This window comes from Cupressus sempervirens, chromosome 8, assembly GCF_028749045.1.
Source record: "Cupressus sempervirens isolate cs-2001-9-10 chromosome 8, ASM2874904v1, whole genome shotgun sequence".
NCBI classification, from domain to species: Eukaryota; Viridiplantae; Streptophyta; class Pinopsida; order Cupressales; family Cupressaceae; genus Cupressus; species Cupressus sempervirens.
In genome coordinates, this window is record NC_143125.1 from 602408194 (window position 1) to 602434506 (window position 26313).

At 34.3% G+C, this 26313-nt stretch overlaps 1 pseudogene across 2 annotated transcripts; it reads right to left on the reverse strand.

Annotated features, from left to right (window-relative positions):
- Nucleotides 1-1637: 1637 nt before the first annotated feature.
- On the reverse strand, nucleotides 1638-5022 carry LOC149543869 (L-type lectin-domain containing receptor kinase SIT2 pseudogene; annotated as a pseudogene). Of its 2 annotated transcripts, none has more exons than XR_016355710.1 (4): nucleotides 4780-5022; nucleotides 4369-4453; nucleotides 4138-4224; nucleotides 1638-3856 (listed from the first exon to the last, which is right to left on the reverse strand). The product of XR_016355710.1 is annotated as an L-type lectin-domain containing receptor kinase SIT2 pseudogene, transcript variant X1 (transcript). The 2 variants fall into 2 exon arrangements; XR_016355711.1 differs by lacking the exon at nucleotides 4780-5022 and adding an exon at nucleotides 4611-4676.
- Between the last annotated feature and the right edge of the window lie 21291 nt (nucleotides 5023-26313).

A 26313-nucleotide genomic window follows, 5' to 3' on the forward strand; every position in this document is an offset into this window, starting at 1 on the left:
GGTTTAATTTAACTAAACTTAATTATTATTTTTAATTTACTTTAATTATTAATGCATGTAATATAGTCCTATTTCAAGAAGAGAACATGTCATTTTTAATGCCTAGGGTGTTAATAGCTTGTGTTTTTCACTATGTTGGTGGGTGTAATGTGATTGCATTGTGGCTCAACAAGTATGACTTTAGCTAGGGTTTGACCCTGCTATTACAATTCTTAATAATTCCATTATTGTGCTCACACTTACAACACACATACATTAAGGTATATATAATTGTGTCATCTTTTGAACTATTCACCATCTGCTTAGTATCTAATTTAGTGCAAAAAAAAGTAAAATATGATTTTATTTTCTCTTTGTACACAAAAGACATCTCCTATATAAATAGCATAGTGTTAATGCTTATGAATATTTTTCTCATATTTTTTGCATAATCTTCATATTAGATAATATTCTTTACAATGCTACAATCCATATAATTGAGCTCAATATTTTTCTTTAATTGCTCTATAAATGATATTTTAGTTTTACTGAAATGATAGTCAATCTTAATATTCTTGAACCTTCTAAATGTGATAACAAGATAAATTTAATTCAAATGTTTCATAGAAATAAGACCTTATAATATTTAACAGACTTCACAAATTCAAATCCTTCCAAAGTTGTTTTCTTCTATGCAAATTAAATACAACAAAAGAGCGTCTCTATTTTAAATGTTTTACATTCCATAGCAAGCTTTCACTTTCTCTACAAATCTTCCACAATACTTTCACAATTAAAAGCCATAAATGAAATCCTTATAAACCAATCTCTCATCTAAACTTTTTAAATCCTCTAAATGGCCCAAGAAAACAAGACAGACCCTTCATGTCTAATACCGTGGAATAATTGGCTTGGCAACCATCCAAGATCAAGAGACCAAAAATTCTCGCAATAGTTTAAAATATGCATGAATAATAAAAATCGGTTTATATATAGCATACACCACTAAAAGAATGTGAATATACGGTCATAATTTAGATGTTCTAATAAGATTTCTTCGTCTGTCTCACACACAAAACAAAATCATGCTCGTAAGATTCAGCATGTTTTCACACCATACACATGTCTTCTCAAGCCTGAGATAAGCTGCTACAGGAAACCAAGTTTCCCTCCAAGCTTCTAATCATACATTCATTTCTGAACTGGATATGGTGAGTATTACCCATTGCTTTTAAACTTAATTAAGGTTGGTTGACTGCGTTGTCATAATAAATTAAAAAGACAAGAGAGATCGTATCTTATCTTTTAGAAGAATGATTTTTTTTTTTAAATTCAACTTTTTAAGTATAAAGTTGGTATTATTCATATTTAGTAATATTAGCTTTCAAGATATTTTATATTCCTACTGTTGGAAGGCAAATTCCTTTTAAATTTGTAAGAGCAATTGTAAAAACAGCAGCTGTAAGAGTGTAATTGTTTTCTAATAATAATAATAATAAACAATTCTTACTTAGTGGATGTTTCCTTGGTATACTTTGGGGTAAGACTGTCTTCTTTGTTATTCTCTGTTTCTGTAACTAGTTTGTACTGTAATATATACTTTATCTGAATTCATGTTTCTATTTTTACAATAGACTGAGTAGGTGTCAACAGATTAATTCTATCATTAAGTACCTCTATTTTCATTCATTCTGATGATGAATCAATAATTAATACAAAATATTTACACCTTGCCTAATCCAAAAGCAACATCAAACAAATTATTTACTCTACATAATCTATATCGCTAATCTTTCAGTCTCCTCTATGTATTAAGGAAACAAGTGATTTTCTGTCAGGGGTCAATGTTTACCTCCCATCCGAGCTTGCACTAGCATGTGAGCTTACATTGAAAGCACTATTCTCGTTAGAAGAAAAGGAAACAACATTGTCATCAAAATATTGAGATGTTCCTGTAGAAGGAGCTTCGGATGGCAATGCAGGAAGCAGCATATCTCCTGCAAGGATTTGCACTACCTGTCTGATGGAAGGGCGAGCTTCAGGCTGAGGATGAGAGCACAGCAAACCCAATTGAAGAACAAGTTCAGCATCTCTCACAACATAGTGATCCCCAAGTTTGTGATCAACCACCTCCAAAAGCTTTTCCTTAGAATACTTCTCCCAAACCCACTCCACCAAGACTAATTCTTCGGGGGAATGCTTAGTCTCAATGGGTCTCCGCCCACAAGCCACCTCAAGCAACAAAACCCCAAAAGCATACACATCACTACTTGCTGTGGCCTTACCAGTCCTAGAAAGCTCAGGTGCAAGATAACCAATTGTTCCAACCATATTAGTGGTGTGTGGGTTACACCCATGTTCATACAACCTTGCGAGTCCAAAGTCTCCAAGCCTACCGTTCATATTTGCATCAAGTAACACATTGCTTGCCTTCACATCCCTGTGCACTACTTGTTGCTCCCACTCTTCATGGAGATAAAGCAGACCAGAGGCAACGCCCTTCAAGATCCTGTATCTCTGTTCCCAACTTAGGGTATTTTTCTCATCTCCAAATAAAAAACTATCAAGGCTACCATTTGGCATATAGTCATAAACAAGGAGCAATTCCCCCTTATATCTGCACCAGCCCTGCAATTGAACCAGATTTCTATGCCGGAGCCTTCCAATGCTTGAAATCTCAGCAATAAATTCTCTGAGCCCCTGTTTAGACTCACGGGAAACCCTCTTCACAGCAATCTCTAGCTCACTGCTGGCTATGACTCCCTTGTAAACCCTCCCAAAACCGCCTACTCCAAGCAGCCTCCTCTGGCTAAAACCCTTAGTAGCGATCCTTAGCTCCTTGTATGAAAACCTATGAGGCCCATATTGAAGCTCCCAGTCTTCAATAACCTCAACGTCCCTCAATCTCTTAACAAAACGAAACCCTACAAAAACTGCTACTGCCATGACTACCACAGCAGCAACGGACCCTCCAATTACAAATCTATTCTGACCCTTAGACTTTGATTCCATATCTGTAGGAAGGGTTGAGAAATTCAGATCCCTTGCAGGGCCATTCATTCTGAAACTCCATCCCAAAATACTATGTTTACTGGAAAACCAACTTGTGGAGGAAGAAAAACCCACATACATAAACTCTTCAACAACCTCTGAAAGATCAAGATGGATTGAAATCAAGGGGACCTTAGGCCTAGTCTTGCCCCCTGGTACAACACTCACATTCAACAAATTATCCCTTCCATCAAAATATATCCAACACTGAATGCTCTTTTGAGTTTTAAGATCAAGTTTCTGATACAACCCACTCTCATTCATAAAGCCCGCAGATTCAGACTTGTTTGAAATCGGGCTATTAATGTCCACCCCAACATGGTTATCATCAATGTCATTGAACTGGAAATCCTGGACTGTATCGAACTCCACTGCAAAAATGTGATTATAAGCCTTCCCGTTATTGGAAGAATTGAAGAGACCAAGGTACTCAGCGGGCAGGGATCCCTGCAAGCTTTTAAAAGGCGTCGCCACAAATGCCAAGCCACAGCATCCCAAATTTGGATGCTCCGGCAGAATTGACATGACAAAAGTTGTACTGAAAGAAAATGTAGAATTGGTGGAGACATTTCTGAACTGAATAGGGATTGGATAAACGGCATGGCCCAGCATTTGCTGTTCCACATTAGTAAGCTCTAGAATACCCCGAGGATCAATGCTTGCTATTCCACTCAGGCTCAGGTTGGAGTCCTTAAATCCCTCAAAAATGAAATCAGCACTAGTCTGTTGCTGTTGTTGTGCGGGCACCAAAATAAAATAAAAGGAAAAGTGGAAGGCGAATGCCACAGGAAGAAAAGCCCGAGCGTCTGGCATAATTCTGCTCCACCTTATTTACCCAGAAGAACAAAATTATGGACTTCACAAATTCAAAGAAATTTTAAAAGCTCACTAAATTGAGAATTTTAGCAAACTGACTATAGAATTGGGGACTTCACCAATCAGACCCACATCATCACAAGGGGCAGGGAGAAATTGCAAATAAAATAGCTGTACCCAATGGTTTGTTATGCAGTGATGAAATTAAACACGGAGAAATATGAAAAGAAAAAGGGCAAAATCAATATTCTGCAGAGTACTTTAGTAGTAGCAAATTTCACTTTAACTTACCTGGAGAAACTGATTCAAACTTCACAGACAAGAATTTCCCCACTGTTGGATGTAGTATTCCGATTGTTAAGCTCCTAGAACTGATATCTAAAATAACATTCAGAGATGAATAAGAAAACACTCGCTGTAAACCAAAAAAAAAGACAGTACGCACTTTGAAATGCACAAATTAACAGATGAATTAGGAAATGGTCAGTGCAAATAAGTAACACATCTATCATTCGTATTTACCTCAAGAAATCGCGCAAGAATATCACCAATAGCTTAGCTGGTAGCCGCTGCTGTTCTATTTTTGTTTTGACTAACAACTGTAACCCTACACCATGGAAAAAAGAACTTCAGCTGTACACATTTTACCACAAATGAACTCAACAAATTTTTAATAAGACCTAAAATTCAGCGTTCTGCTACCATATATTCACTCTTCCTTATCAGAAATTTAGAACAATTACTAGAGAAGGGTGAAATTATACAGTAATTTAGTAGATCTCAGGTTTTGTACAGTAATTTTGGGTCAATTTTATTTTACAAATCCACTAATCATAATACTCATGAAATATGTTGAATTCTTAAATAGATATGCTTATATAATCGACTTGCTGTAGAAATTAGGCACTAAGTGGAGTTAATTAGAATTTCAACCTGTATTTATTTGACAAGTACTAACTTGCTGCTGCTCAGTGGACTGGCCATGGCCAAACTTTCATCGTGGAAAACGTTTTCCTGACGGTGAAAATTTGATCTTCAAATTCTCAAGAATGCTCATTAGACGGGTAAAACACGCTACTTGGTAAGCAAAGACATCGTGGAAAAGCAATCTCACCATAGAGCACGGATCTACAGTCTCAATATGTTTTCTTCCACTAGTTGGTTCTCAGTCGTAGCAGGTGTATGTGACTTTCATATACAATGAAATTCTCTTTCACAAAGGAGATGAGATTTTGGATCATTATTAATGGAATATGTGTTTATAATAATAATCTAATTAGATGCTAACATATTAATAATTTATAAGAAATTTTAATATTAATATGATGTATGATTAAAGCAAAGAGATTTTTAAAAGTGCACATAGTAGCATGTATTTGTTGTATGCTATAATATGTTATAGTATAAAAATTAATTTTTTAATAGTTCTAAGAAAATAATTGAGTCATTAAATTAATATTTTAATATTATTAAATAAATTTTTTATATAAAAATAATAATTTTCAATAGTACTAAGTTTTTTAGATTCGATTGTGTGTGTTTATTTATCATCAATGTTTCGGATCACACTACATGATCCATCATCGGGATGAGAAAGTGCACAATAGTAAGATCCTGATGATGGATCATGTAGTGTGATCTGAAACATTGATGATAAATCAACACACACAATCGAATCCAGAAAATTTAATACTTTACAAATGAATTGTGGAAATCTGTTACTGTTAATTAATTTTCAAGTTAAGAAAAATTAGCCTTTACAAAAAAAATGCTTTTTAATAGAAAATATTGATAATTAAAAATAATTTCAAAGTTATGATCTAAATATAATGTTATAGTATTTAAGTTAGTTCTAATATTATATTTTTATTACATCCTTTAAATATAAGTCATCTCTAAATATAGCTATACCTAAGATACCAACCAATCAAGTTAGAGTAATATCGTTTTAATCAATTTAAAAATTAGAAAAATTTAAAATTTAAAATAGAAACAAAAATACTATTTGGTTCGAATAGAAAAGATTAATCACCACTTAAGTTCAAGTGATTACAATAGTAAATTGTCGACAAATACAACAAGTGCCACATAGTGGCTTGTATTTGTGGTCAAGTTATAATAGTTTAATTAGATAATAGATTAATTAGATAGAGTAGTACATTAAATCTAATAATTAATAATTATAAGACAACCAATTTATTGATTGGTAATGATAATGTATAATATAGTTTAATTATAATTTTAATATTTTCATAATATTTGAGATGTTAAAAAAATCTTATATTCAATATATAATATTTAAAATTAATCATTCTAGTTTTAAAAATTGTTAGCATTTAAAGTATTAATATTTTTTATGCTTCTTGGAAATCCGCTTTATAAGACCCCAAAGGAGCCAATAAAATTGACGTAAAATAATTTTACGGATTTTAGAAATTAAAAATCTCTCATATATACATTAGAAAATTTTAAAAAGGAACTTCAAAAAGTAATTGGTTGAAATAAATAAAATTAATCACAACTTAATAAAATTGATTGCAATAGTATATTGCCTACAGCAAATACAATAATGTGTTTCTTAGTTAGGGGGTTTAAGTTTGATTTTTAAGTACTAAGGTGGTCCCATGGAAAATATTTATGTGGCTAGGAGATTATTTAGAATATTTTCTTTCAAAATGAAAGCTCATATTTTTTTAGCAAGCAAGTGGAAAAGGGGGTGAGACTCGGAGTTTTCTTCAAAATGTTTTTGGTGAGAAAATAATTTCTTAACTTATTTTTCTCATTGAATTTAAAATCTAAAACTAAACTAGACTTCAAAATTTATAGGAGCACCTTATGTAAAATATTCCTAAAAAGTAGCAAACATATTCAGTTCTTTTTTATTTGGGAAGCCCCCTTCCATGGGACCCGGCCCAAGAGATTTCAATAGAGTGGGTTCTAGTTATTTTCAAAATAATAAGATGAGCTAGTTGGAACCATTGTTTATGGAATATGAATCAATAAATATTTACTTAAAAATGAGTTAATTGGGTTCTTATATAATAGCATATAAAAGAATATATGTATATTTGGTTATATGTTTGACATTATAGTAAAAAGCTTTGGTACATTGAACATTAACATGAACTAATTATTTGATTGTAATTATTTTCAAAGTGAAGAAAGTCAATGGCACCATTGATTAACTTGTCCTCTTTTTTCATAAATAGGGTCCTAATAGTTCCCTAACATTTTCACTTGCTCTTGATTTTGGTCACAATCTATTTGATCAGCTCAAAATGAAACCTAAATTTATTTCCTACAACAAGAAAGTAAGATTTGGTGATTAAGTGATAGATATAGTATAATGTATGTCACTGCCTCCAAAAAGCACTTTCAAAAGATGGTGTAAGCCTACCTCTAATGGATGCCACTACAACCAAGTGTACTTTTATCATATGCATACATAAAGGAACCTAAAACATTATTATGTAATATTCATTCACTTTGGGTAAGTTTAATAAGCGTGAGTACCTTAAATTGCTAACCATGCAAAACTTCATCTTTCAACATACAATCCCTATCCCAACATAACTTATAAGGCCAATTCATTTGTATATCCATTTTTTCTAATAAAAAATACCCTAACTTTGCATAATACATACCACTTTTGGCTACACACCAAATCAACTTGTCACTCTCCCTGTTTATAGCTACAAATCTTTCTGAAAAAATATGCATCATTAAGGCTTGTTGATTATCATATAATCCTATCACATATATGTCTTTCCAACCCCATTAAGGACATAAAAAAGTAGAGCATTCTTTTGGATGTAATCACAGGCCTTGTCCCCCCATAAATTTATGAATAAATCCTTTAAATATTGATAATTTCCATCATGTATAAGAGTCAATTTTCCATTCCATGAATTAGTCCAAAAGTGAGTTGGTCGGTCATCCCCTATTTGCTAAGATGAATGATTAGCAATCAACTTCCTACATTCCAAAATGAAGTTCCAAAGTGCAAATCCTTTTGGTGGGTCTTGGACAATTAAGATTCTATTGTCCTCAATTGAATCTAAATATTTGACCCTTAAAATTTGTACCCATAACCAGGATGGATTTCAATATAACTCCCAAATAGGCTTTACTCTGAAGACCTTATTCATCAATTGCCACTTACTCAACCCACACCACCATTCTTCTTAGATTTACAAATAGAGTCCCATGATACGAAAGGGATTTTGTCCTCTTCTTGCACAACGTTCTAGAAGAATATTCTCATTCTTTGTTCAATGTAATATAGGACCTTTAAAGGGACTTTTTAATAGCTTATTGAATAAACTAAGATTGTTGATATGACAGATTGAAGCATTAGTATCATGCCAAAATCAAACAACCATTTACCTTTCCACCCCTCCATCTTTTTAACATACTCCTTCCATAAGTTAGTTCTACATGTGCCTTCAAACAAATAAGCACCCAAATATCTACTTGGTAATTTACCTAATTTCATGTCAGGCACTTTGCATAATTATTTTTACAATTTCAAATCATTGTTGAAAACAAGAATTTTAGATTTAGACCAATTTATGAACTACCTTGACACCCTACTATGATTGTCTAGGGTTGATTTAATAATTCTAGCTTCTTAAAAATTAGCCCCCCACTCCCCCTGCACCCATCAAATAAGTGTCATCAACAAACTGTAAATGTGTAACAAGATCAATGCATGTTGTCACCTTTATCTCTTTCCAATTCCCACTCAACCTTGCATGCTTGATTATAGATCTACAAGAATAATAAATTGAAATGGAGATAGAGGGTCGCCTTGTTGTATATAAGTGGTAGTCTCAAAAAAACCTTGAGGGCTTTTATTTACAAGAATATAAAGTCTAGGGGTAGATATGCAGTTCTTGATCCACTTAAGACAAGTTGTGTCAAAGCCAAACCCACACAATACAACAATCAATAAATATTTGTTCACATTATCATAAACCTTTTTAATATCCAATTTGATCATCATATTGTTTGTCTTAGCATTCTTGAAAGAAATGAACAACTTCATGGACATCAATAACACCTTCAAAGATCGCCTTTCCTGGTGGAACTCCACTCTATTCCACCAAAATCGTGGTTGAGAGCACATGCTTAAGCCTATTAGCAATAACTTTAGAGATAATATTATAAACCATATTACATAAAGTAATCAACCTAAAGTCATCAAAAAATTCTTTATCTTTGTTTTTAGGAATCAAAGATAAGATTGTATTGTTGAAGTGTTTGAAAATGAAATCCCCACCTAGAGATTCCTCAATCACTTCCCATAGATCCTTTCTAAGCATATGTCAGGATCTTTGGAAGAATGTTGTTGGGAAACCATCTAGCCTTGGAGATTTATCACCTCCCAGATTGAAAAGTGCAAATTTAGCTTCTTTTTGCAAAATTGGGACTATAAGCATACTATTTTGATCCTTGGAGATGCACTTTGAGATAATATTGAGGATGTCATTTGTAGAGTGACTAGTCGTAGTATTCTTTACAAATATGGATGAAAAATATTGAACAATTTCATTATTGATCTCCTCCACGTTCTCCAAGATATGTCCATTATGATCCTTGATTGAGAAAATCTTATTATGTGTTCTTCTAGAACTTATGGAAAAACTTGACATTCCTATCACCATCTCTTAATCACATTTCCCTGCATCTTTGTTTCTATAATATTTCTTCACATACTAATATATCCTTGTAACTCTTTGCAATTCCTTCTCATGTTTATAACTCAGATAATCTATTCTCTTAGCTATAATTATCAAATTCAAGGTTTCTAATTCAAATTCCAATTTGAACTTCTCAATAAGCACATTCTTAAATACTTCCCTATTTCACACTTTCAACTTCTCTTTCATGAACTACAACTTTTTGAAAAAAAACAAAGGCTTTATTTCCTATATGTTTAGGGGTAGCATCTCACCAATTAGCTAAAATATCCATAAAATTGTCATCTATCCAATGTTGAATCCTCATGAATTCTCAAGGATATTGGGTAATGATCTAAACCAAATATTGGTAAGATATTTGCTTGACATAGCCAATTCATGTCATTCCAATCCCCCCCACCACCAAAAAAAAAGAAAGAAAAAAAGGAATGGGCCCAACTTCTCAGCAATGTTTAAAAAACCTTCGATTCAATTTGTCTAGGTAAAATCTCCATTTTTTAAAACCACTTCCATGAGACCATTAGCTATGACAAAACCCAAAAATTATCTGACTTTAACCCAACTGTCCTTTCCCAACCATTTTCTCTATAGGTGATAGGATTGCATTTAAATCTCCACCCAATAGAAACCACCAATCTTGATGGTAATTCAAAAGAGCAGTTAATGTATCCTATAGTTGTTTTTTAAGAGCAAGGTTGTTATTGTTGGCAATATGGTCAAATAGATGTCTTGATAGTTGTCATTATGGCAACATGTATTCAACATTTCATTTATGCATTTGGAGATAGAAAATTGTCTAAGTGTTAGATAGTTTGTAGTAGCACAGGGAGCATATGTGATGTGTACAGATGACTCATTGAGAGTTAGCTTATGCACAATTGAGGAAAGCTCTATGACAGTATCATGATGATGTGTACCAGTGTGCAGGTGTGTATGGACAATATGACATGAGATACGGTTGAAATACCATTGCAAGTATTTAACAAAGCAAAATAGAGCATAGCAAAGAATCTGATTGTATGACTTCAGGAATTATTTTGGTAACAAAATAATTACTAAGTCATGACAATATGACTATGTGGATATTATTCCATAAGTTATTTTATATTATGTCAAGTGTGTGAACACATGAATGCTAACTAAGTAGTGAATTATGAATATGAGATGTATAAGTAAAGATCTTATCTTGTGAAGATAAGTGTGTGATATATGATGATCTATGTGACATATGTATGATATATGCAATATTTTTGATTGATGCGAAGAGATGTAAACTACATATGATGTATGATCAGAGCAAGTGCGAAATACAACAAATAGAAAGTATTGTATGTATACCTATTCTTGTGAAAAACTGAATTGTATAATTGCATGTAAGGCAATGGACTCTTCTTGCATGCACTGTATTTGATTCACCAACTCCTAACAAGGTTGAACCAACTCCTAATAGGGTTGAGGCTTCTAACAAGACCTAGTCCTCTAACAAGGACTCGGGACACTATATGTACTTCATAGACTCCTAATAGGGTCAATATCCTTAACATGATCCTATTGTTTAGTGAATCATCTAGTGGGTATCATACCCACCAGGGTTTTCCCTTAGCCAGGGTTTCCCTAGTTAACAAATAGTAATGTTATGAGTTCTCTATGTTTATGGTTATATTTACTATTCAAAATTGTTGGTTTACTTTCATAGGCAACTTATAAAGTAATTAACAATATTTAGGTGTGGGAAAAAGTTTGTAGAATATTGATTCGCCTGCCCCTCTCAGTATTATCTACTTATAAAAATTGGTATCAGAGCCCAGTTACTCTGAGGAAGTTTAACAACTTGAGTTGGATCCCTATAGATATGGAGCAGTTAAAGAAAAACCTTGAAGAAGATCTTGAGCAGATAGACCTTCTTACTAAAGAAAGAGATTGTTGGAAATCTAATTGAAAAGATCATTGAAGAAGATTGATTGAAAGAGGGAGATTGTTGATAAAGAATGTTTTCAATCATTTTTTTGTCATTGATGTCAAAACTACTATTTGCTAGAATGACAATTTCTTATAAGATCCAAGTACTATCACTTAGTTGATTGATGAAAAGGATTTAATCAACAAGATGTAACAAGAGCACCAAAGGGAAAGGTTGAGTTATGGTTTTGTAATGAAGTGCAAGGATTAGCTAAGACAATGGTTAAATGATATATTGATAGCCTACTCAAAGATACAGAGGTTGGCCACACTTAGAAACACTGGAGGAATAAGTTGGAACCAGGTTGACTGTAAAGCTTAAACTAAGTTCATTAGTGATTGTCAAGCAAGCTAGTTTAAGCCAAGAAAATGGAAAATCTAGTGTGTGTCAAGTAAACTTCAGGTGCTGAGTGAAGTTCAAATGCCGAGTGATATAGAAGGAGCTGAGCAAACAAAAAATTTAGTGGATGCCGAGTGAATTCATAGTAGGTGTTGAGCATTAGTAAAATGTGGTTGGTGCCAATTAACACAGTATGTGTTGAGCACCAGAATTACAATAGTGTCGAGCTGCTGCATTATTGGAAATGTCAAAGATTCACCAAATCTAAGCTGAAAAAGTTGTTGCCTTGAAATTTGTGAACTAGTTGGAGGATAAGGATGATGAGTTGGTGGCATAGAATTCTATGTACACCATTTTCTAGCAAATTCAATAGGATTCTTCATGATGTTTCTAGAAGGAACAAAATGTGGGTTAGATTCAATGAATCCTACCTAATCCATTCAAACTAAAATTAAATGAGAGAAGAATCAAGTAGGAAAAGAAGTTCCAAATTTTTATATAAGGAGTCATAGACCAAGAAGCAAGAGTTGTTGGTGTGCCAAATTGTGAAGTGGTTGAACGGTGTCAAAGAGGAAGGCATCTAGGAGAAGGAAGAATAGAGCATAGAGACTCTACTTCGATAAGTGGTTAGAAAGAGAGGATTACACTGGTACATTGAGCATGGAGACTCAAGGAGACAAAGCTTGAAAGGAGGGCAAGCTATCAGAATCACAGAGACTGAAAGCCAGGCAATGTTATGAGTTGAATAGTGATTTGAAATCTGCAAGATAAGTTGTGTGTTGTAATTAGGTCAAAACACCTTATTGTTACTCTCTAGCAATTGTATTAGTTAGGGTAAAATCCTATGGACTTAGGTTGGTTTAACAGCCATATGTAAATCCTTTAACAGGGTGACATTCCAAGTGAATGTTCTAAAGTCCTCTAACCAGGCCCACTTCTAACAAGGTGGTTAAATCCTTTAACCAGGTCACATTTAACAATGTGTTGTAGCCTTTAATAGGGCAGGCCTTTCACAAGGCATCACTTTAGAAGAGTGAGAATTGAGTAGCATGTTACTGGTGGTTTTTCTCAAATTGGGTTTCCATGTAAATCACTGTGTTATGTGTTGATATTTTCATGTGTTATGTTTGCATGCTAATTTACAGTAACTTGCTAAATAAGAAAGTTTAAGCTTGGATGAATGAATAGTTTAATGGGCACACTTTACTTGTTAAAAAGTTTGAATTGGACATTCAAACCTTGAATAACTTATTCACCCCTCCTCTCAGTTATTCTAAAGCATTTCTAACAATTGGTATCAGAGCCATTTGCTAATTTAGTTTCAAGGTACTAGAAGTAGGAAGATCAAGATGTCCAAGAGAGAAGTTCCCAAGCTTAACAGAGATAACTTCACTACATGGAAAAGTCTAATGAAATTGTACCTTGGATCAATAAGTGATTATGCAAAAACCTCAAATGGAACAAAACATGTAAATCTAGCTGGACCTCTTACTGCAAATGATTTGAGCAAAAGGAAGGAGCATAATTAGGCAATGCTGGAGATTACCTTTGCACTTAGTTATGTTGAATTTGATGACATCAAAGGATGTGACATTGCATTCAAAATGTGGAAATCCCTAACAGATATCTATGGAGGAGATTAGAATGTTCAGAAAGCAAAAAGGGAAAGCCTTAGAGGAAAGTTTGATGACATGAAAATGGAGGAAGGCGAAAATGTTGCTCAATATGCTACTAGAATGAAAGAAGTGGTAAGTGCAATAAGAAGTTTGGGTGGTCAATTGGAAGAAGAGATTTTCAATAGCAAATACTTGAGAACCCTGCCCCTATCTATGCTATTAGAGTTTCAGCCATTAGAGAGCTAAGGTGTCTACAAGGAAACACACTAAACTTTGAAGGAATAGTGAGAAGACTTACTGCATTTGAGTTGTCCAACTTTGACAACTACAGACCTGAGAATCTTGAATCTTCTTTCAAGGCCAAGCGCACATTGAAAGACACTAAGGAAGTAAAATCAAAGAAGAAGAGTAGAAAAGGAAAACATGCATCCAGTGACAACAGCATAGATGAAGAAGATGTGGAACAATTGGAAGCACTACTGGCTAGAAGATTCCATAGAGGCAAAGGTAAGTTTCCTATCATTTGTTTTAATTGCAATGAAGTAGGACATATTGCTGCAACGTGTACATAGAAGAAGAACTACAAAGAAGGAAACAAGTACAAGAACAAGAGAGAAGATGATAGCAGAGATTACAAGGACAAAGGAAAAAGATGCTACATTATTGAAGAAGATTCTGATGAGAATGATAATGAAGTATTCTATGTAGCCATAAAGTATGAATCAGATGAAGATGAAGATGAAGCAACAACATTGGTAACCTGTGTGAACAAGTATGACAAGTGGATCATAGACAGTGGATGCTCACATCACATGATAGGAGATAAAAGTAACTTTATTACCTTTACTCAATATGATGGAAATAGTGTTAGATTTGGAAATAATGCTCCATGTCAAATCAAAGGAAAAGGTTCAATAAAACTTACAGAGAAAATTTCATGTGATAATGCATACTATGTTGAAAGATTGAACTACAATTTGTTGAGTGTATCACAGTTAGGCAATGTAGGTTGCAAAGTATAATTTGGAAACAAAACTGCCAAAATCTATGACACTAATTGAAATCTGATAGGAAAAGGTGAACAAACTAGGAGTAATTTTTTTTCCTAGATATGGAAGATGCAACCTGTCTTGTTGTTAGACTTGATGATGTATGGCTATGGCATAAAAGGTTATGTCATGTTAACTTTGATAATCTAATTAACATCAGAAAAAAGAAGAAAGTTAGAGGTTTGCCCAAACTGAAGAAACCTGAAAACGCAATGTGCAAACAATGTCAACTAGGAAAGATGACTAAGTCCAATTTCAAAAGCAAAACCTACACTTCCAAAGAAGTATTAGAGCTAGTCCATACTAATTTACGTGGACCAATAGAAGTGCAAAGCTACCTAGGTGATAGATACATAATGTTATTTGTAGATGACTACTCCAGGATGATGACTGCCATATTTTTAAAGAAAAAGTCTGATGCATTTCAAATGTTTAAGTGGTATTTGGCTAGAGTTGAGAAGGAAATAGGAAAGAGTCTTAAGTGCCTAAGATCAGATAGAGGAGGAGAGTTTACATCAAAAGAATTTGAAATATTTTGCAATGACAAAGGTATCAAAAGGAAAACATCAACACCAAGAACTCCCTCACAAAATGGGATTGCTGAAAGAAGGAATAGATCAGTGATTGACTATGCCAGAACTTTAATGATGGAGAAAAATGTTGCTCTAAAATACTGGAGAGAAGCTATAAGTACTACTATTTACACCTTGAATGGAGTCCAAGTCAATAAAGGTACAAATGCAACACCTTTTGAACTATGGTATGGTTACACACCTAATGTAAAACATTTCAAGGTATTTGGTTGTAAATGCTATATTCTTAAAGATACTAGAAATGGCAAGTTTGATGCAAAGAGTGATGAAGGCATATTCCTTGGATACTCCACTAGAAGTAAAGCATATAAATGTTTGAACACTAATACTAACAAGATTGTGGAGAGTGCAAATATAAATTTTGATGAGCATGCAAAAGTCCAAGTTGATGAATCCAAGCAAACATAAGATTATAGATCTTTTGTATACTTCTATGAAGGAATGCCTATTGAAGATGAAGTTTCCAATCAAGTTGGAAATCAGCAACAAATCTCAGTATCAGTCGAGTCATAGCTAGTGAATGTTGAGCTGCATTCAGAAGCCAAGTTGTAAAATGAAGAAAATGCACATGCTGACTCTAAAAATAGTTCACATGAAAGAGTTAATGAAATACCAGAAGGAGAAGAACAAAATGACTCTGAAGCTGAAGGATCAAATATGGAAAGAAGAACATAACCAAGGTTAGCCAAGTATGTGAGGAGACATCACCCTACAAAACAAATCATTGGTGACAAGGATGCCAGACTAATGAAAAGAAATAGACTAAGGAATGAATCATGTCTACTGAGTAAGGTTGAGCCCAAAACAGTGAAAGATGCACTACAAGATGATGATTGGTATAAAGCTATGGAAGAGGAGATAGATCAGATTGAGAAGAACAAAAGTTGGGCCCTAATTCCTAGACCAGTTGATAAGAATGTAATTGGTACCAAATAGGTGTTTAGGAATAAACTTGATGAGAATGGTGAGATAACAAGAAACAAGGCTAGATTAGTTTGCAAAGGTTATGCACAATAAGAAGGACTAGATTATGGGGAAACATTTGCCCCTGTTGCAAGAATGGAAGGAGTAAGGACATTACTTGCATATGTTGCCTACAAAAGATTCAAAGTCTACCAAATGGATGTGAAGTCTACTTTTCTGAATGGTATACTAGAAGAGGAAGTCTACATAGAACAACTAGAGGGATTTGTTGATGACAACAAAAAGGATATGGTTTGCAAATTGCATAAGACACTCTATGGTTTGAAGCAAGCACCTAGAGCATGGTATGAGAGACTACACAAATATTTTGTGAAGATAGGATTTGAGAGAACAGATGACAACAACAACCTGTATATCAAGGCAGAAAAAGGTAAAGACATTTTGATATCTGAAATCTTTGTTGATGATATAATATTCGTAGGAAAAGATGTCTTATGCAAAGATTTTGCTAATCAAATGAAACATGAGTTTGAAATGTCAATGTTTGGAGATACATCAAGGAGATACTAAAGACATTTGGTTAGAAGACTCAAAACCAATCAACACACCAATGGTAATAGGACATAAGTTATCCAAAAATGATGAGTCAGTTGAAGTAAATCTGACATTGTATAGATCAATGATTGGAAAGTTGCAGTATGTTGTACATAGTAGACCAAACATTGCATTAGCTGTTGGAATAGTGGCAAGATTTTTTACAAATCCAAGGGAAAATCATCTAATGGCAGTAAAAAGAATAGTGAAGTACTTAAAAGGAACTAATGACTTTGGTTTGTACTACAAGAGGAGTGAAAATTTTGAGCTAAGATCCTACACTAATGCAGATTGGGGAGGTAATATTGATGACAGAAAAAGCACTAGTAGAGGAGCACTTTTCTTAGGGAGAAGACTGATTACTTGGACCAACAAAAAGAAAATTTGTACCTCATAGTCCATAGCAGAAGCTAAATATGTTGTAGTTGCTATCAATTACACCAATATTGTATGGATCAAACATCTGTTGCAAGGTATGAAGGAAGAGGTGAATGAGCCTATGATACTTTATTGTGATAATACAAGTGTCATCAACATATCAAAGAATCTTGTAATGCATGCTAAAATAAAGCATATTGCAATCAAGTATCACTATGTAAGAGAATTGGTGGAAGATAAGCAAGTGAGAATGGAATATGTCAGTTCAAAGGAATAGATTGCTGACATCTTTACAAAAGCACTACCTAAAGATGCTTTTGAGTATCTTAGAGGTAAGTTAGGGGTAATACCCCTAGCCAAGGCTACTTAAGAGAAAACAAAACTGCCCTGCATCAAATGAATTGATTGTTGAAATATTACACATTGATGCAAATGATACTTACTTTAGGATTTTTCCTGAAGTAATCAAAATGTTGAAGTTTCAAATTAATCACAAGCAAGGTGATAGAGGGAGATATTGAAAGAACCTGCAAATGTTACACTTGCATGTTAAGATGTTGAGATAATATGTCTTTGGCATTGTTGTCAAATAGAGAGAAATAGTTGAAACTGATCAACAGTTGTGGAAGAAGTAGTTGATAAAGAATAGCAGAAGATGAGCAATGCATACAGAGGGAGAGAGTGTAAGAAGGAGTCAAGAGTTGTACAAGATCAAAGTGAACATTGAAAAGAGGAATAGCAAAAAGGAAAGAAAAAGGATACAACAGCTAAGAGGGAGAAGTGGAACAATTAGGATAGTAAATCAAGAAAGAAATTGTGTAATCCAATTTTCTTTTTGGCATTTGACTTACTATTCTAACCTAGTTAACATTTTGATAACATGGTTGAATAGTTTGGTTTGATGATTGATTAGTTTGGTTTTCCATTAATGCCAAAGAGGGAGATTGTTGGAAATCTAATTGAAAAGATCATTGAAGAAGATTGATTGAAAGAGGGAGATTGTTGATAAAGAATGTTTTCAATCATTGTTTTGTCATTGATGTTAAAACTACTATTTTCTGGAATAAAAATTGCTTATAAGATCCAAGTACTATCACTTAGTTGATTGATGAAGAGGATTTAATCAACAAGATGTAACAAGAGCACCAAGGGAAAGGTTGAGTTATGGTTTTGTAATGAAGTGCAAGGATTAGCTAAGACAATGGTTAGATGATGTATTGATAGCATACTCAAAGATATAGAGGTTGGCCACACTTAAAAACACTAGAAGAATAAGTTGGAACAAGGTTGACTGCAAAGTTTAAACTAAGTTCATTAGTGAGTGCCGAGCAAGCTAGTTAAAGCCGAGCAAATGGAAAATCTACTGTATGCCGAGTAAACTTCAGGTGCCGAGTGAAGTTCAAATGTCGAGTGATATAGAAGGAGTCGAGCAAATAGAAAACTTAGTGGATGCTGAGTGAATTCACAATAGGTGCCAAGCATCAATAAAATGTAGTTGGTACCAAGTAACACAATATGTGCAGAGCACCAGAATTTTAATAGTGCCGAGCTGTTGTATTATTGGAAATGTCAAAGATTTGCCAAATCTTAGTCGACAAAGTTGTTGCCTTGAATTTTGTGAACCAATTGGAGGATAAGGATGATGAGTTGGTGGCACAGAATTCTATGTAAACCATTTTTGAGTGAATTCAAAATGATTCTTCATGATGTTTCTAGAAGGAAAAAAATGTGGGTTAGATTCAATGAATCCTACCTAATCCATTTGAACTAAAATTAAAGGAGGGAAGAATCGAGTAGGAAAAGAAGTTCTAGATTTCTATTTAAGGAGTCATAGACCAAGAAGCAAGAGTTGTTGGTGTGCCAAATTGCAAAGTGGTTGAAGGGTGTCAAAGAGGAAGGCGTCTAGGAGAAGGAAGAACAGAGCACAGAGACTCTACTTTGATAAGTGGTCAGAAAGAGAGGATTGCACTGGTACATTAAGCATGGAGACTCAAGGAGACAAAGCTTGAAAGGAGGGCAAGCTGTTAGAACTGTAGAGAATGAAAGCCAGGCAATATTATGACCTGAATGGTGATCTGAGATTTGCAAGATAAGTTGTATGTTGTAATCAGGTCAAAACCCCTTATTGTTACTCTCTAGCAATTGTATTAGTTAGGGTAAAATCCTATGGACTTAGGTTGGTTTAACAACCATATTTAAATCCTTTAACAAGGTGACATTCCAAGTGAATGTTCTAAAGTCCTCTAACCAGGGCCACTTCTAACAGGGTGGTTAAATCCTTTAACTAGGTCATATTTAATAGTGTGTTGTAGCCTTTAATAGGGTAGGCCTTTCACAGGGCATCACTTCAAAAGAGTGAGAATTGAGTAGCATGTTACTAGTGGTTTTTTCCAAATTGAGTTTCCATGTAAATCACTATGTTATGTGTTGATCTTTTCATGTGTTATGTTTGCATGCTAATTTACAGTAACTTGCTGAATAGGAAAGTTTAAGCTTGGATGAATGAATAGTTTAATGGGCACACTTTACTTGTTAAAAAGTTTGAATTGGACATTTAGACCTTGAATAACTGATCTACCCCCCCTCTTAGTTATTCTAAAGTATTTCTAACAAAGATAACCTGAACAGTAGATATCAAGATGCAAAAGTCTTCATTGGTAAACTAAAAGATAAGATTGATGATATGAAATCTGGCAAAGAATCAATTGCACAAACTAGTGACAATGATGAAGTAGGAAATCTCTAGAAATAAAATGACATTTTGAAACATGAGTTGAAAATTGTTAAACTTAAGTTGACTCTTTAAAAAAATGGTGGCAAGAATGAACCTGAATTGAAAACTGAGAATGCTGACCTCATATCCTAGTTAAGTCAAGTTACATCTGAACTAGATACTATCAAGATTGGGCATGTAGAATTAGAAAAGTACAATATCATTGTGAAAGGAGAATTGACATAAGCTAAGAAACAATTAGAAACTTTATTCTAGTAGTGAGAAGATAAATCAATGGATAATTCACCAAAGACCTTCTTATGACAAGATAGGCCTTGGATATCTGATTTGAGAGAAATCAACCATGAAAGTTGAAATCAAAGTAGAACCAAATGCATTTATTGAATGCCCTAAGGAATCTAATCTGAGTAAGGTAGAATCAAACACATCCATTGAAGTATCAAAGGAAGTTGAATTAATTGATTTGTTAGTGAACCATGATGAACCTAAGAAAATAAAGCAAGTTGATAAGCCTAAGCAAGATGAAGCACCCAAGGAAGTAAGATGTGAGTTCAAAGGTAGATGCTTCATATGTAATGAATTTAGACATATGGAAAGAGACTACACATGTAAGTATTTTAAACCCATTGCTAATTTCTATTGTTATAATAGTCATGGTTATGGACATAAAGCAGTAGAATGTAAGAAACCTAAGTTTGATGGTAATAATGCAAATAGTAGAATGTTTAGGAATACTAACCTTGTAGGTAATGGAAGAGGTAGATCACATAGCAGATCCAATGATGGAGAGAAATCTAATGGAGAAAATAACCAGTTTGTGTGTTACAAGTGTAATAATCCTAGACACATTGCAAGGAATTGTAGAGCACTTGAGAATCGAAATGGAACTAATCAAATAAGAAATACACCTATATGTTAGTTATATAATAACTTTGGACACATAGTGAGATATTTCATAATGGACAAAAGGAACTTCAATAGGAATCCTAATAATAGAAGGAACAACAACATAAATGACAAAAGGAATGATAATGGAAATAACAACAGTCAAAAGGAAGAAAATAAGGAACATGTTGATGAATTCAAGGAAGCATTTGTGATAGCTAAGGATCTAGAAAGCTCTTATATAGTTTTGGAGGAACAATATTTTGATGCACCTGATAAGACATTGAAGTCACAAATTGTTTGTGACTCATCCTACCCAAATTAAGCAGTTTTAGAAGAGGCAGTACATCGGTTGGTTAGAACTGATGTTAGAGAGAGAGTTGTAAGTTGCACAATTAACATAAGGTAAAGGATATAAAGAGAAAGCTATGGTCAAGTGCGGAAGTCTAGATATGATCTCAATGAGAAGGAATTTAGAAAACAAGCTTACTGGTAAACATAGACAGTATTTGAATTTGTAGTAGATACAGATTTAATGCACAATGTGATTTGAAATTATTTAAGGATCACAAACAAGATTGCATTTACTATTTGTTCATGTGAAGTGTCTTGAGCGAATTGAAGTGATTTGATAGTGAGTTAAAGTGCGAAGAGAATTTTGTGAAGCGCAAAGTTGCAAAAGCCCTAAAATGTGATTTAATGGTATTTTACGAAGCTAAAGCTAAGTTTTTCAATGAATACAATATAATTGCAATGGCTAGTTAGACGATCTATGATGTGAGTGATAGACCGTGGTATATTTTCAAGAAACATCCATTTGTTTCACTTTTGGATGACCTATTGGGCACATTTTCGCAAGTTCCAGAGAATGTGCTTCATGTTGAGGATATTAGAAGCTATATTCACTATAAGATTGAAAGCATATGGGATAAAGATATTCACAAAGATTTGGGAACCATGTGTAATAGTGACCTATCTTTGAAATCCAAGTATGTGCACCTAAACGAGTTGAATTTAGTAAAGTATATATTTTATACAGAGTTTGATAATCATGATTGGACTCAAATTATTTTAAGTAGGGTACACGATGATTTGTTATGGCTAGGTGATGCGTAGATAGTTATTGACAATGACCTAATTCATAATGTCACATGATTAAGTAATGAGGGATGTAATCCTGTCAATGAGAAGAATGTAAGGAAAATGGTTGAGACAAACCTGAATACTAGGTTTGATGGAAGAAACATGAAGGTAGACTCCATTCAAGATAAAGGAGTAAAGCTATTAGGCAAGATATTAGGGTACAAGTTCAACCATGGATCAAGGGTTAACATAGTACTAGCTAGATTTTTACATACAACTTATGTAATGGTAGTTCAAGGGAGAAAATTTGATCTATGCAAGATTATCAGACAACAATTGTTGGATAACATTGCCAAAGTGAATAAGTCCAAGAATGCAATTTTTAGCTTTGAGTCCCTAGTGACTCATTTATTTTTCTAAGCTACAAGGAAGTTTTCTAGAGTAAAAAAAATTGGGATAGCAACGAGTGCATAATGAAGTTGGTAACTCAGTGCTACATATCTAAGTTGAAGAATGCCAGAGATGATGACATTGACAAAATGATGAAAAGTTTCTAGTCAGAAATGAAATAGAGGTATAGAATACCTTCCTCAATGGTAGAAAAGTATAAGGATGAGATATGCTTCATAGTGGAGATAGATAATACCTGTATGGAAGTTGTGGTTCCAAGGGTTAATTTCATTGAACCCATGGGATAGGAGATGAGCACAGAGCTCATAGAAGGGTATGCGCAGATCATACTCCAATTTGAGAAGGACACAGAGTGCCCTAGATGGGGAAACTATGAGGAGAAAATGAGAATAGTTTAGTCAAAACTACATAGCAAGGAAAGCAATAAGAAAGTTGAAAAGGTGATAGATTCCATCCTCAAGGAATCATGCATGACCATAAAAGAATTCAATGAAGTCAAAGGCATTGCAATGGAAATGAAAGCAAGTGGATAGTTTGAAGTATTAGTGGCAACTCCTATTTCTATTGCAGGACCTTCAAAAGGTGTGACAATAGCGCAACCATGTGCACATGCCCCTATTGCACCATATGCATTAGTTGTGCAAGTGCAACTTGTGAGAACAAGAAGTGATTAGCCAAGGAGGCAACAAGAGGTGGAAGCACCTACATCGTAGAGGAAATCAGAGAGATTGGTGAAGGTTAAGAAAGGACTTGCACAATCATCAAAGAAAAGGATCAAGAAGACCACCAGTGGACCAAGCAAGAGAAGGAAATCAATGTAGATTAGTGAATCTGAAAGTTCTAAGGATGAAGCTAGAGATAGACTAGTAGTGAAAGATGTGCATGAAGGCAAAACTATAGCTGAAAAGAGATCATGGAAACCAAAGGTAGAGAACCTAAACATGAAAATAATTAATGATGACAATTTTGTACAATTAAATAAGTATTATAACATGTATTGCAATATGGATATAAGGTAATTAGAAAATGCCATGGTAAGAAACATGATTTTGAGTAATAAGAAGTTTCAGAATATTTAGAATAAGATACTTGAAGACCTATATAATAGGCTAATAAACAAGAAGAAGAGAGTATTAGAAGAAGATCTGAATTTGAGGATTACTATGATAAATAAACTCTATGAAGTTGACTCTAAGGAGGACACAAATAGAATTATGATACAATATGCACTAATGTAAGAAATGACTTGAGGGCACTTGATGGAAGCATCAAGGAACTGAGAAAACACATTTATGAATGGAAGAAATTGTATGGACAATGTGAACTATCATACAAGTGCCCAACTGGCTTTGAGAGTCAAATTAAGAGTAAGATGAGTGAACTTGAATCACTCACTACGACATTACAACTCCTAGAGACCAACATTAAAGAGTGTGGAACAGAAGCGGAGAAGATCCACAGTGTGATCAGAGGTTTGGAATCTAACAAGGAGAAGGTAGGAAAGAGATTATCTAGTCTTAGAGAAATTTTGTTCCCTAAGATAAGTAATTTGTAGAGGCAACTGGAGGAATCTCTTGCAACAAAGACTTCCTGTGGCAATTTTGCATATACTAACTTGAGCATAGTTGAAGTGAAATCCTATGCACTATGTCCATTAATCAGTATTTTTGATTCTGTAAAGGAGAACTAGAAGAAGGAAGTGGATAGGCTAAAACTTGTTTATGCAGATTGTTTTTCCAGAATGACAAGTTGATCAACAATAGGTTACCTAGTTTTGAGGATACAATTTTTGACACCTTTTCCATTGATGTCAAAGGAGGAGTAATATGTAGAAGTATTGTATATGTAAGGGGGAGTACACTTATGTACCTATGTATCAATGTAAAGAGATATAAGGAATGTAATGATCTATCAAAATATGAATAACATTGTTATGTTTTGAAGGCAATTTTGTATAATTACTTTTATTTGTTTTGTTATCTATGACAACATTTTGGGACTTAGCGGAGGACATCTAGATTTCGATCTTGTCGATGGGATTTCTACTTATGTGAAGGATTTCTCCTCTAATGCTGCCATTTTTTGTTTTAGGAGTTTCTAGCTCTCTCCGTCGGATCTGCATGCTTAGATTTCAAAATTTTAAGAGCTTATGGTTTCAGATATTGTCCAAATTTTCCCTGTGGCAAGGGGCTTTTTCATTGTGAAATTTGCTTCTAAGGAGGATCAAAATGCCATCTTTAGGCATGGTTTCTCTTGGGATGAGAGGTTCCCCTTGATGGCCAAACCATGGTATGTGGATTTTGATCCATCAATTGAATTCTTTAACAAGATTCCTCTATGGGTAAGGTTGCCTAATCTTCCCCTTCACATACAGTTGGATTTAGTCTTGGAGGCCGTGGGGAGGCCCTTGGGGATTTTTTGCTGGTTGACTCTGTGTCTTCCAATGTATTTCAGATGACGTATGCTCACATTCTTGTGGAGATAGATGTCTCTAAGGGGATTCCATAAATGATTAAATTGGTCTCTCCCAGTGGCTCTTGGATTCAACTTCTTGATTATGAGGGCATTCCATTCAAATGTCAAAAATGCCATAAGACTGGCCACCTCATAGTGCGATGCTCCCCTCGAAAGGTTAGATCGAAAAATTCACCTTCTTGTTGGAAGGGGATTTTGGATGATCACTACATTATTTAGAAAGCGCCCTTTGTTGGGGGTGGGTTGGTTGATTCTTCTCAAGATTCTTTGGAGGCAGATTATGTTGTTGCTTCACATGATTTAAATGTTTCCCCTACAGTGGTGGCCAATACTATTGTCCCTCCTTTGAATTCCACTATTTCTGATTCAGTTGATGCTCCTCATGTGGCTCTAGATTTGGGGGAAGTTGTTGCCCCCCTTTTGTGTGGTGGTGGTACTTCTCCCTTGGCTGAAAGGGTTTTGGGGGACGCTTGTGGTTTGGATGACTTTTCTCGGCAGAAGGCTACTGGGATGGTGGAGGATGGATGGACAAAAGTAAAAGGAAAAAAGGTCAAGCCTTCTTTTCCATCATTTGATATGTCTTTATATTCTTAAAAGACGGGATCTAAAAGTAAATCTTGAGGCTCATATTTCTTTTCCAGCTACTCACCTAGTCTTATCTGAGCCTGTCCCTTTTTGTTTTGGTTATCCTGGTCTCTTTGGCCTGCTTGTTTTGTAGTTTGACATGGTTTAGGATTTAATGTATTCTTTTGTAACCATGGGGTTTCAAGATCCTGTTTAAAACCTGTTTAGGTGGTAGTAGTGTAGTATGTTATCTGTGAGCCCCCCTGGTCACCTTGTTTTTTTAGGCGACCTGTTTCATCTAAGGTTTTTTGTTTTTAAGTTTGGGCTTCATTAAAAATTGTAAGATCTGTAAAGGGTTTTAGGCACCCTTCAAAACCTATTTTCCTTAATCAAAAACATTTTGGGACTTAGCCAAATTTCCCAAATGTTGGAATCAGTGCCAAAGGGGGAGATTGTTGGCAATATGGTTAGATAGATATCTTGATAGTTGTCATTTGTGGCAACATGTATTCACCATTTCATTTATGCATTTAGAGATAGAAAATTGTCTTAAGTGTTAGATAGTTTGTAGTAGCACAAAGAGCATATGTGATGTGTACGAATAACTTATTGAGAGTTAGCTTATGCGCAGTTGAGGAAACCTCCATGACAGTGTCATGATGACTTGTACCAGTGCATAGGTGTGGATGGACAATACAACATGCTATATGGTTGAAATACCAGTATGATTATTTAATAAAGCAGAATAGAGCATAGCAAAGAATTGGATTGTATGACTTGAGGAATTATTTTTGTAACAAAATAATTACTAAGTAATGCCAAGTCAACTATGTGGATATTATTCCATAAGTTATTTTATATTATGCCAAGTATGTGAAAACATGAACACCAACTAAGCAGTGAATTATGAAAATGAGAGGTATAAGTAAAGATCTTATCTTGCTAAGATAAGTGTGTGATATATGATGATTTGTATGACATATGTATGATCTATGTGATATTTGTGATTGATGTGAAGAGATGTGAACTACATCTGATGTATGATTAGAGCAAGTGCAAAATATAACAGACATAAAGTATTGTATGTATACCCATTTTTGTGAAGAGCTTAATTGTATAATTTCTTGTTAGGGAAATGGGCTCTTCTTGCAAGCATTGTA